This window comes from Podarcis filfolensis, assembly GCF_964270895.1.
Source record: "Podarcis filfolensis genome assembly, chromosome: 3".
Classification (NCBI taxonomy): Eukaryota; Metazoa; Chordata; class Lepidosauria; order Squamata; family Lacertidae; genus Podarcis; species Podarcis filfolensis.
In genome coordinates this window covers 68,402,300-68,412,172 of record NC_139606.1, presented here as the reverse complement: position 1 = coordinate 68,412,172, position 9,873 = coordinate 68,402,300, and the positions used below count along the sequence as shown (strand labels likewise).

The window sequence follows — 9,873 nt, the reverse complement described above, 5'->3', positions numbered from 1 at the left end:
AGTTTGAAACCAAGGTGTGGCTTCTGATTGGCTGCAGGACCTTCCTGCAGAAGCCAAACTCAAACAGAAGCTGCGTCGGACGTTCGGCTTCTGAAAAACGTTTGCAAACCATAACACTTACTTCTGGGTTTGCAGGGTTCGGGAGCCAAGCAGTTTGAGTACCAAGGTACCACTGTGCTCATGTTCTAATTCCAGAATAAACCAGAATGCTGGGTAAGCGAAATACAGGAGAAACAAAATCAAAAGAACAATTAAAGAATGGAATAGGAGAAATTTGCTTATCCTTACCCAAAGCCAAATGAAAGCTGTTGTTACTTTCAAAAAACACCCCCCCTTTTAGACATTTTTGGAGCAGTGTGAATGTGTCTAGCCATTCACAGCAACCATTCACAGTATTGTCCTTCCTCTGATGTGTCATCATGTTATGTGATCCTAATTGAGCAGGTGGAAACAGCAAAGGTAAGAAAAGTGGGAATTTAGGTGAAATTCCTTTCATACTAAATGTATCTGCATACAAACTTTGAGTATAGCCCTAAGAATGTTGAGATTCTGATGGAGTGAATTTCTTTTTAGTGCTACCCTGCACAATTCAAATCTGAACATGCAGAAGGACAGAAGGCAACTTTTAGTAACAGTGAAAACAGAATTTAAAAAACAGCACACAGTTTCATTGCTAATTTTCACTGTATACAACCCTTTGCCACCACTCAGTTGGTTATATTTCTCATAATGAGTAAGTTCATCTATACTGTTTGCATAATGGTGTTCTTTATTTTGATCAAGTTTGCTCTTATTATTCTTGATCTTGTTACCCATAGAACCACAAGGGTGCTTGCTACAGCTTGAAAAGCATATGGTAGCACTTACAATGTGAATCATAAATTCTGAATGAGTAGCTTGAGATTTTAATTGTGTCATTTCAGCTTTCCTTGGGTTCTTTCATTCTAGTAGAACTTTCACATATGGATATCAAATGCATTAGGAGCCACCTTCCATCGCTCCATTCAAAGCTCCATAATCAGTGGCTGTCATATGTTTGGAAGTGAACCCTCTCTTATTTCCAATATACAGATGGAATGCAGCTGAAATTCTGAACTGGTGTTTTGGGCCATGCTTTGGATTGCATGAAGCTGATCAAACTCAAGTTTAATCCTAGCAAGATACAGGTACTCTTGGTTGAAGCATCTGGATGGGGTTACACTCCACTGAAAAAAGCAGGTTCTCATCTTGGGGGATATGTTGAGTCCTCCATCCACCAATTCTCCTAAATACCCACAAAGGGCAGTGGTCTGGAATGTCGTTTGCCAACTTCACCTGTTCTGCAAGCTGTGTCTTTACCTGGAGAAATCACATCTAACCTATGGTCTCAATCAGTCCAGGTAATTGTAACTTAGGGGTACTTGGCTCATTCCTGCCAATGTACCTCCTTGCTGGCCAATGCTCCTATCGTTGTTGGAACCCTTGTACCCTGGCTAAAAGAAATCCCTGCCCAGTACACCCTGTCCTCCTCTTTGTGGTGTCAGCATCGCCATTGACCCCCTTCTCCTCTTACATTCTTCAAATATTTCTTTGCTGCAAAAGCTGCTGGTGACTCCTCTAAAACATTGATACACCTTCCCTTTGCTCCAATTCCTTATCCTTGCTCTCTTCCAGCAGTTAAAGTTTAGACAAAGACCTTTATTTCCCTCCCATTATGCCTACCACAGCCTCCATGAGTTTTGGACTACAACTCCCATCAGCCCCAGCCAGCATAGTCAATGGTCAGAGATGGAGGAAGTTGTAGTCCAAAACATCTGGATAGCACCAGGTTGGGTAAGGCTCCTATAATGCACCATGCATTTCCCACTATTTCACATTGCTGCTGGATTAAAAAAACCAAACCAAACTAAATTGGTTTTGTAGAAGTATAATGCTTTTAGATGCCTGTTTTAGTTTTATTGTAATGAGGTGTTACAATTTTTATATATTACTTATTTCATTTATTTCTATTAACTTTGATATCCTGCCCTTTTGGTCCCCATGCCCAGCTCATTTTATTATGCACACGAACAATCTTGGGAGGACTTTGCCATAACAGACATATTTAAAATAAAGAAAGAAATGAAATAAACATTGGTTGCATGATATAAGCAACAATTCATAAACAAATGTGGATTCAATGTGGTGTGTGGATAGAATAATTGAAATGATTTCAATTAGAAGAAGAAGAAAAAAAAGAAGAAGAAGAGTTTGTATTTGATATCCCGCTTTATCACTACCCAAAGGAGTCTCAAAGCGGCCAACATTCTCCTTTCTCTTCCTCCCCACAACAAACACTCTGTGAGGTGAGTGGGGCTGAGAGACTTCAAAGAAGTGTGACTAGTCCAAGGTCACCCAGCAGCTGCATGTGGAGGAGCAGGGACATGAACCCAGTTCACCAGATTTCGAGTCTACCGCTCTTAACCACTACACCATGCTGGCTCACAATTATAATTGTTTGCATTAATTATTTTAATTAATGTTCTTCCGCATTTCCCAGTTTTAAGGTATGAGAAGAGAGAAAGGCTTTCAGGAGTGGTGCTTCCATATTAACACACTGAGTTGCTTGTCTGAGTCTCCAGATGCATCAGAATACCCAATTTCCTTTTCTTGCCTTCCTCTGCTAACGGCTTTCACAATACAGCTTCCCCTTCGTGTAACTGCTCCATGTTATCTAATCATTGCCACTGCCATTTTATTTGAGAATAAAATACTGGGGGAGGGGGATGGAACATAATGCAACTAAGCACTGTAGGTATCTTTTAAAATTGCCCTTAATTTTAAAGTTTAAAGTAATACCGTTTTAATAGCTAATCTTTTTTTAAGGGGTAAATTGTGTGCCAGTTACCAGGACCTGGGCAGAGAATGGCAAATCTAACTTAAATAAGTGGCGATTAGGGTAGATACATACCCTCCAATGAGAAGTATGTATCATTAAAACCCTCCCGCTCTCTAATCACAACTAGCTTTAAATGGTCTGCAGGCAGCCTGCTTCATATTGTTTAACGATTGCTCCATTGACCACATTCATTGCACTCTGGCTGTACAATTTGTTGATGGCAAAGGTGCCAAAATAGTCTGCCAGGAGTGTTTTACTCAGCCCATGCCATATCGCTAACAAAAATATCTAGGCTTTTTAATATATATATATGTTTTTTTCCCCTTGGGAAGCTTCCTCTACCTCTGTGGTGTTGCTGGTTCTATGACATTAAAAAAAAATTGTTTATAGCTGACAAACATAAATCCATGCAAAAGGTCGTAAATTCAATCTAGAACCCCAGTTAATGTAGAAATAGATATTTTAATACATAATAATACTAATTTAATAATAATTAATTATTTGTACCCCACCCATCTGGCTGGGATTCCCCAGCCACTCTGGGCAGCTCCAGAACTAGATGGACTGGTGATCTGACTCCATATAAAGCAACCTCCTAATTGCCAGCTACATCTCATTGATCTGGACTTCCTTCAGCCAGCCTCCAAGGCGAGTGAGTACTCCTTACACATTTTGGCATCCATTTCCAGACAGATAGCAGCCATTTTAATCTGCTGCAAGAAAAGATGGAAAAAAGATGGGGAAAATGAGGAAATACCAACGAAAAAACACTGGCAAGAAATACTGATGGAATACTGTGTGCCGAAATGGCAAAATTATCTGAAAGACTGAGAGATAAAGACAACAGAGAGGTATTTACAGAAGCAATGTAAAGAAATGGACTCACTAGCAGGGTTTGAGTAAACACTTACAATATATAAAGTAAATATAGCTACTTTTAAGAAATTATTACAATGATAAGAGAATAACGTTATTGGATATTAAGAATGCAATATGAAGATATAATATAAGAAGCAGGGAAAGTCAATATGTTAAAAACCAGAAGAGGGGGTTGAGGGAAGCCCGGGGGGTGGGGGCGGGGAGGTTCTGGGGAATTGTTTTCTATTTTTTATGTTATGTGATTTTTGTAAACTATTGTTAAAAATTGTAAAATCTAATAAAAATGTTTTAAAAATAATCTGCTGCAAGAAAACCAACGAATTTTCTGCATCAGTGTGACTGGATTGTTAAATTCTTTAGATGTGGACACACCATAGAAGTACAGAGGAAGCCTGCATCCAACAGTGAGCCATGCAGGAATCCAAATACAGTGGTACCTTTTTAGCTAATGGGGCCTCCTGCTGCCGCCACGCCGCCAGAGCATGATTTCGGTTCTCATCCTGAAGCAAAGTTCTTAACCCGAGGTAATATTTCTGGGTTAGCGGAGTCTGTAACCTGAAGCGTATGTAATCTGAGGTGCCATTGTATATCCTTGGCTGACTTATGCAAACAGCAGAAGAACCTCCTTTCAGCCACTAGGCTTCTTTTCGGAGAAAGCTCTTGCTATGATTGTAACATCTTGTTTGGAGGCATTGTGATTCTCTGACGCTTGATGTATGAGAACAGTGAAGCAAACATAGGTGACCTGTAAAGAGAGACACACTCTATGTACTTCTTGTTTCTAGATTTAATTGTTTTATTTATTTGAAAGAATAGAAACAAATGTAAAAAAAAAAAAAGGTCAGAGGATGCATCAATTTGTGGATCCTTTGCTCCACCAGTCCCTTGTTTGTTTTCATGGGAGGAGAAGGCAGGCAGAGAAATGCTAATTAATTGCATGGTGGCCTTCCTTTTAAACATATGTCCATACTGGTTAGGTTAATTTGTTGTCACAATACTGTTTAAAAGTTTTCCATTGTTAGCCTCGTGCATAAAAAAGCAATTGAAGTTAAACAGGGGCAAGCTAGAGATTACATGCAAATATGTGTAATGAGTCCTGACTTTTTAATAGGAAAAGGAGCTTTCCGAGGCTGTGATTTTGAGTGGATAAATGATGGGAGAAGGGTTGTTAACCCTTTCCCCACTAACCATTCAAAATCCTATCCCAGCAGCTTTCGCCCTTCACAAGTCAGGATGGGCAGATCTGTCTGTTTCTGGTCTGTGTAACTTAACATTTATTTTATTTATTTAAATGATTTATAGTCCACTGTTTGAGAACCATGCTCCACAAAGCAGCTCACTATATATATATATATATATATATATATATATATATATATATATCCCAAGTTCAAATTCAATATGGTGTAAAACCATAGAAAATATCAATTTCCTAACCATTTAAATATCAATTCCATCACAACACTAAAAGAATAACAAGCACTGAAGAAGTAAATGAAAATGTAATAATGACAGCCTTGGTTTATACCCTCTCCTTATCTCAAACAGTGTAGACCACTTTGAGAAGTAGTACATATCAACAGAACCCCATGGATTTCTAACAACAAAATGTTAAGCATTCACACAACTCAGGAAAGCAGGAATTTAACAGGAAATCCTACTTAGAGTATTATGGAAACATCTTCCAGGGAAGCACTGCAGGTTCTGGTGATCTTTCTCTCATGGTGTTCTTGGTTCTATGACATCATAGGAACCAACTCTTATGGGCCCTTTGTCTCCCCAATAAAATATTTGAGGGCGCTAGTCCCCTCCAAAATTGATGGGCATTGCCATTCAAATGGTGTGCGTGTGCCACTTCTTGTAATCAATTATGTGGGGTGGGGCTTACTTGGGCCCCCCAATATTTTATTCAAGTTGGCACCCCTGTATGACATCATGCAGTAGATCAGTGATTCATTTTGATTGGTACCGTAACTTCCATGTATAGGTAATATGGGGGCATCAGAGCATGTTGTTGCAACTGGTGAGTGCCAGGGGAGTTGCTGTGGACACTGCTGGATCATTGGTGTTGCTACAGCTTTTTGTTTCATCAGCTATTGCGGTGGTATTAACTTTGCTGAGTGTACACAGGCTAGCCAAGTCCAATATGCTGGCAATAAGCTGTCTCGAATTGGAAGGCACAACTGGCAGAATGAAAAGGCATAGTATAGCAAGGTCAGTATGGCAAGACCATAAGATCAGCCTGTTTGGTTGTCTTCCAGCCACAGCTTCTGCTTTTTGTAGCATGGTTGTGCCCTAAGGCTGCATTCAGACAGCATATTATTCAGTTTCCCCAGTGTTTCCTTACCTGCTAATTTTTGCATTTTGTGCAATATTTTGCATGATGTAAATTCCACTTCTGGAAAGCTAGTGGAATTTAGCAGAAGTTGAGCACTCATTTCTGTGTTAATTCTTAACAGAAAAAAAAACCACTTGCAACCCTGGAAGCTTGGAATATTGTGGGAGCTTTACATTGTAATTTTCCTGTGGCTTTCATAGATCATGCTCCCATCATTCACATAATGAAATTTGGGGTGTTATTTTGGCATACTGCATGGTGAATTGTAGGGGAACAGAAGCCCATATGCACAGAAAGGATGGGGAAGTGGTGACTTATCCAGTGACCTTAATTGTGTCACACCATGCCCACTCGTGTGAATGAAATTTAGCGTGACATTGCGGTATATTGATCAAAAAGCCATAGTTCCGTAATGTATCAGGTAAAAGGAATATTAGAAATGAGGACAGATGCGCTATGATTATATCCTGTAAAATGAATGCAATAAAGACCATTTCTGAATGCAGCTTAAATGCTCTAAAATAATTTGAAGCAGTTGTGGATTTTGTGTGTGGAAGGTCTTGCTCTGTGGCACATGGCAGGAAGGTGATGGCAGGTGGTTTTGTTGAGAAACAATGGCCATAGGGATACAGAGGTGATCTGTGCTGAAATTTAGAGATGGAAACCTGCAGAAACTTGACCTTGAGAAATAGCAGGGTCATAACTGAGAGCTACCTTATTTGTTACTGTTGTTTTAGTATACATGCTTTCAGGGTGGACTGTATTAATAATCTGCACTTACAGCTTTCCCCATCAATTTTTGGGAGGTTGAAAACCTTGTAGAGAGAGGTAGTATTTATGGGGACTCTCTAGAGACAGCTTAGCTTCCACACTTACTCTCAAAAATGTGTAACCTTAGAGAAATAAAATGTATAAGCTTAGAAAAATAGTAGAAAGTATGTAACAGAAAGATTCTACAATCTGTTGGATGAGGGAGAAAGTTGGGGGGAAATCACTTCTTTTTTCTATAGTATCTTGGCTAGGATAAGATTTGTGGGGGGCGGGGGCAGAAATTGTTTTATGGTGTCGTGTTTCACTCATGTGGGACTACTCTTGGGTTGCTCTGGAGGCTGCAGCTGGTACAGAACACGGTGGCTAGATTGCTTGTGGGGGCCATCTGCCACCAGCATACGACACCTCCCTTGCTGGATTTGCACCAGCTGCCAATCTGCTACCAGGCCAAGTTCAATGTACTGGTACTAACATGTATACAATTCAGAATCAGGTTATTTGAGATACCACCTTATCCCTTACATACCCAGTAGATTGAAGAATCATAGAATTGAAGAGTTGAAAGGGAACATAAGAGGCATCTAGTCCAACTCCCTGCAATGCAGAAATCTTTTGCCGTTGTGGGGCCTGAACCCACGAACCTGAGATTAAGAGTCTCATGCTCCATTTACTGAGCCAACTTGATGGCTCGGTCTGCAGAAGTGCACTCCACAGTAACTGGGACCAAGTCTTTTAATCTGGCTGCCCCTGTTATGTGGAATAGCATTCCTATTAACATATGCTGGATGCCTGCTGCCAGCACCTTCTGGAAACAGCTGGAGACATTTGTGTTCCAACAGGCTTTTCCAGCTAGATAAATGGGGCTTTGCCATTAGTGTTTTACTTCTAGGTGAGCGTATATAGGATTACAGCCAGGAGACTGATGCTGTCTAATCCATAGCTTTGATGAGGGTTGAAAGGGTTCCATCTTGTATCCCATGCTATTTAAAATACATTTGAAATGGCCAGAGATTTCTGGTACACTGTCACGTGATGCCCAGCTCTATATATCTTCTTTCAGATTCCAGTGAGTCAGTGGAAAACCTAAATTCTAATAACGCTAGTGGATTTGCCCCACCCACAAAGAGATGTTTCACTGCTACTGTCTTTCTCCTAGCTCAATATTGCATAAAAGTAATATATGGTGCAATTGTGGAATAGCAAAATGACATCTGTCATGTGTCAACTCTGTCTATCCTCCTTTTTAGAGGAGATCAGTTTCCATTATGCCGCTGCCATGGCTTGTCTGCTTTTCAAAAGCAGTGCCTTTGCCATTCTCATCTTGTTATCTGGATGGTCCTGGTAAGGAGGTAAATTTGAGCATTACAGTGGTAGCTGGTAACTACTGGAGCTGGTGATGTAGTGGACAGCACAGCTAATATGAGGCAGAGCCAGAGGGTCACCGGAGACTGAGTCAACTTCTTCTGATTTTCTCCCCATCCTCCTCCCTTGCAGAGATAAAGTGGACACCTAAGCAATTCTCAGACACAGTCACCAGACATTGAAGGAACAACCACTTCTGAGAAAAGTTGGACACCTAGAAAATTTACATTTCTAAGATTCAGTTTCAAGTGCTTAGATGTACCTGTGATGTTTTTGGTTCTGCTTATACCAAGAAAGATGGACAGAAAGGACTCCAGGGAATCTCTGAATGACAGAAATTGTATGAAGACGATTCTATGAAACACAGATCTGCTGTACTCTTAACTTTGGGTGCAGAAAAAAAACCACAATGGCAGGGTCTTCCCCACCTTGCCCTAGTGACCAGATGCACCTGAAATTTTCAGACTGCCTTCAAGTGGATTTCTCTCAGGTGGTTTTCCCTGTCTTGTCCATCTGGATGCTTGATTTCAAGCGGGAAATGTACAGGGAAAATAATACCCTCTGGAGATCCCGTGAAAGGATAACTTCTTAACCACCAAAGCAAGCCAAAATCAGAAAGAAAGGGAGAAGAGCCACCAAAATAGGTTTAGGAAGAATGAATTAATGGATACAGCACCAAAATCCTGAAAGACAAGGGGGAAAGAAAGAGGTTGGCAGAAAATAAAAGGTTATTGTGAACCACATGGAGCTCAGAAGTCTGGGCAGTGCCAAATTGAAAATGGGATGGGACACAATTATGAAGATTACAACTAGAGAGATGAGTAGAAACACGGGGATGCTTTTTGCAAGGAAATGGGATTGTAATTAGAAGAGGAAATGGAATCAAGAGACAATTTCTCAAATGTGAAATGAAAAGGCCTTTGTGAATGGTAAAAACAAACACTAAGAAGCCAAAAAAGCCACAAAATATTATTTATGATTTATTTATATTTTTAATGCATGAAATTGATACTTAAGTACATTTCAGAGCCAGTAATTAGAATATTCATTTCCTTCTTATTTCTCAGTTAGTGCATCCCGAAACAACGAAGAGGATGCTAATGCCATGATATACACATCATAGTTTTAAAATGTGAGCCAAATCACCCCATTACAGTGTTAACAGGGACTTTCTAACCTGTGTAAAGTTAAGCAAATATGAGTTTACTGAATTGCTGCATACATTCGACACCCCAAGAGCTCATTTATGCAAATATAAGGGCTTTGCATATGAGATCTTTAACTCTTTTATTTCCCTAGGAGCAGTTGCCGCTCTGCATCACAAGCTGCTTTTGAAACTCTTCCAAATGTGACAAGTGAGGAATGCTGTCCTTAAATGGGGACAAAACCAAGATAACACTGCAAGTACAGCCTTGTGTTCCCTGGCCCAAAGTTAACACACATTTATCTCAAGGTCAAACTAGACCCAAGGATAGAAGTATGGGAATACCTGTCCTTCCTATAGAGTTTGTATCCAGAGATAACTGTGTCTCACCAGTTCTTTCAATTTCACCTGGTTTCTGTTATGTCTACTATGCTCTCCTTCAACACCAAGCTCTAAAACTCAGCCATCTTGGCTTGGAGGTGTCTAGCACCTGTACATGGTGTCTCTTTCCACATGTGTTTT

The 9,873-nt window shown here is 40.1% G+C and overlaps 1 long non-coding RNA gene across 1 annotated transcript; it reads left to right on the top strand.

Annotated features, from left to right (window-relative positions):
* The first annotated feature begins 446 nt into the window (after positions 1 to 446).
* LOC310760104 lies at positions 447 to 9,588 on the top strand. The gene is made up of 3 exons (XR_014546776.1): positions 447 to 459; positions 1,072 to 1,166; positions 9,507 to 9,588. It is a non-coding gene; the product is annotated as an uncharacterized lncRNA (long non-coding RNA).
* Positions 9,589 to 9,873: the final 285 nt, after the last annotated feature.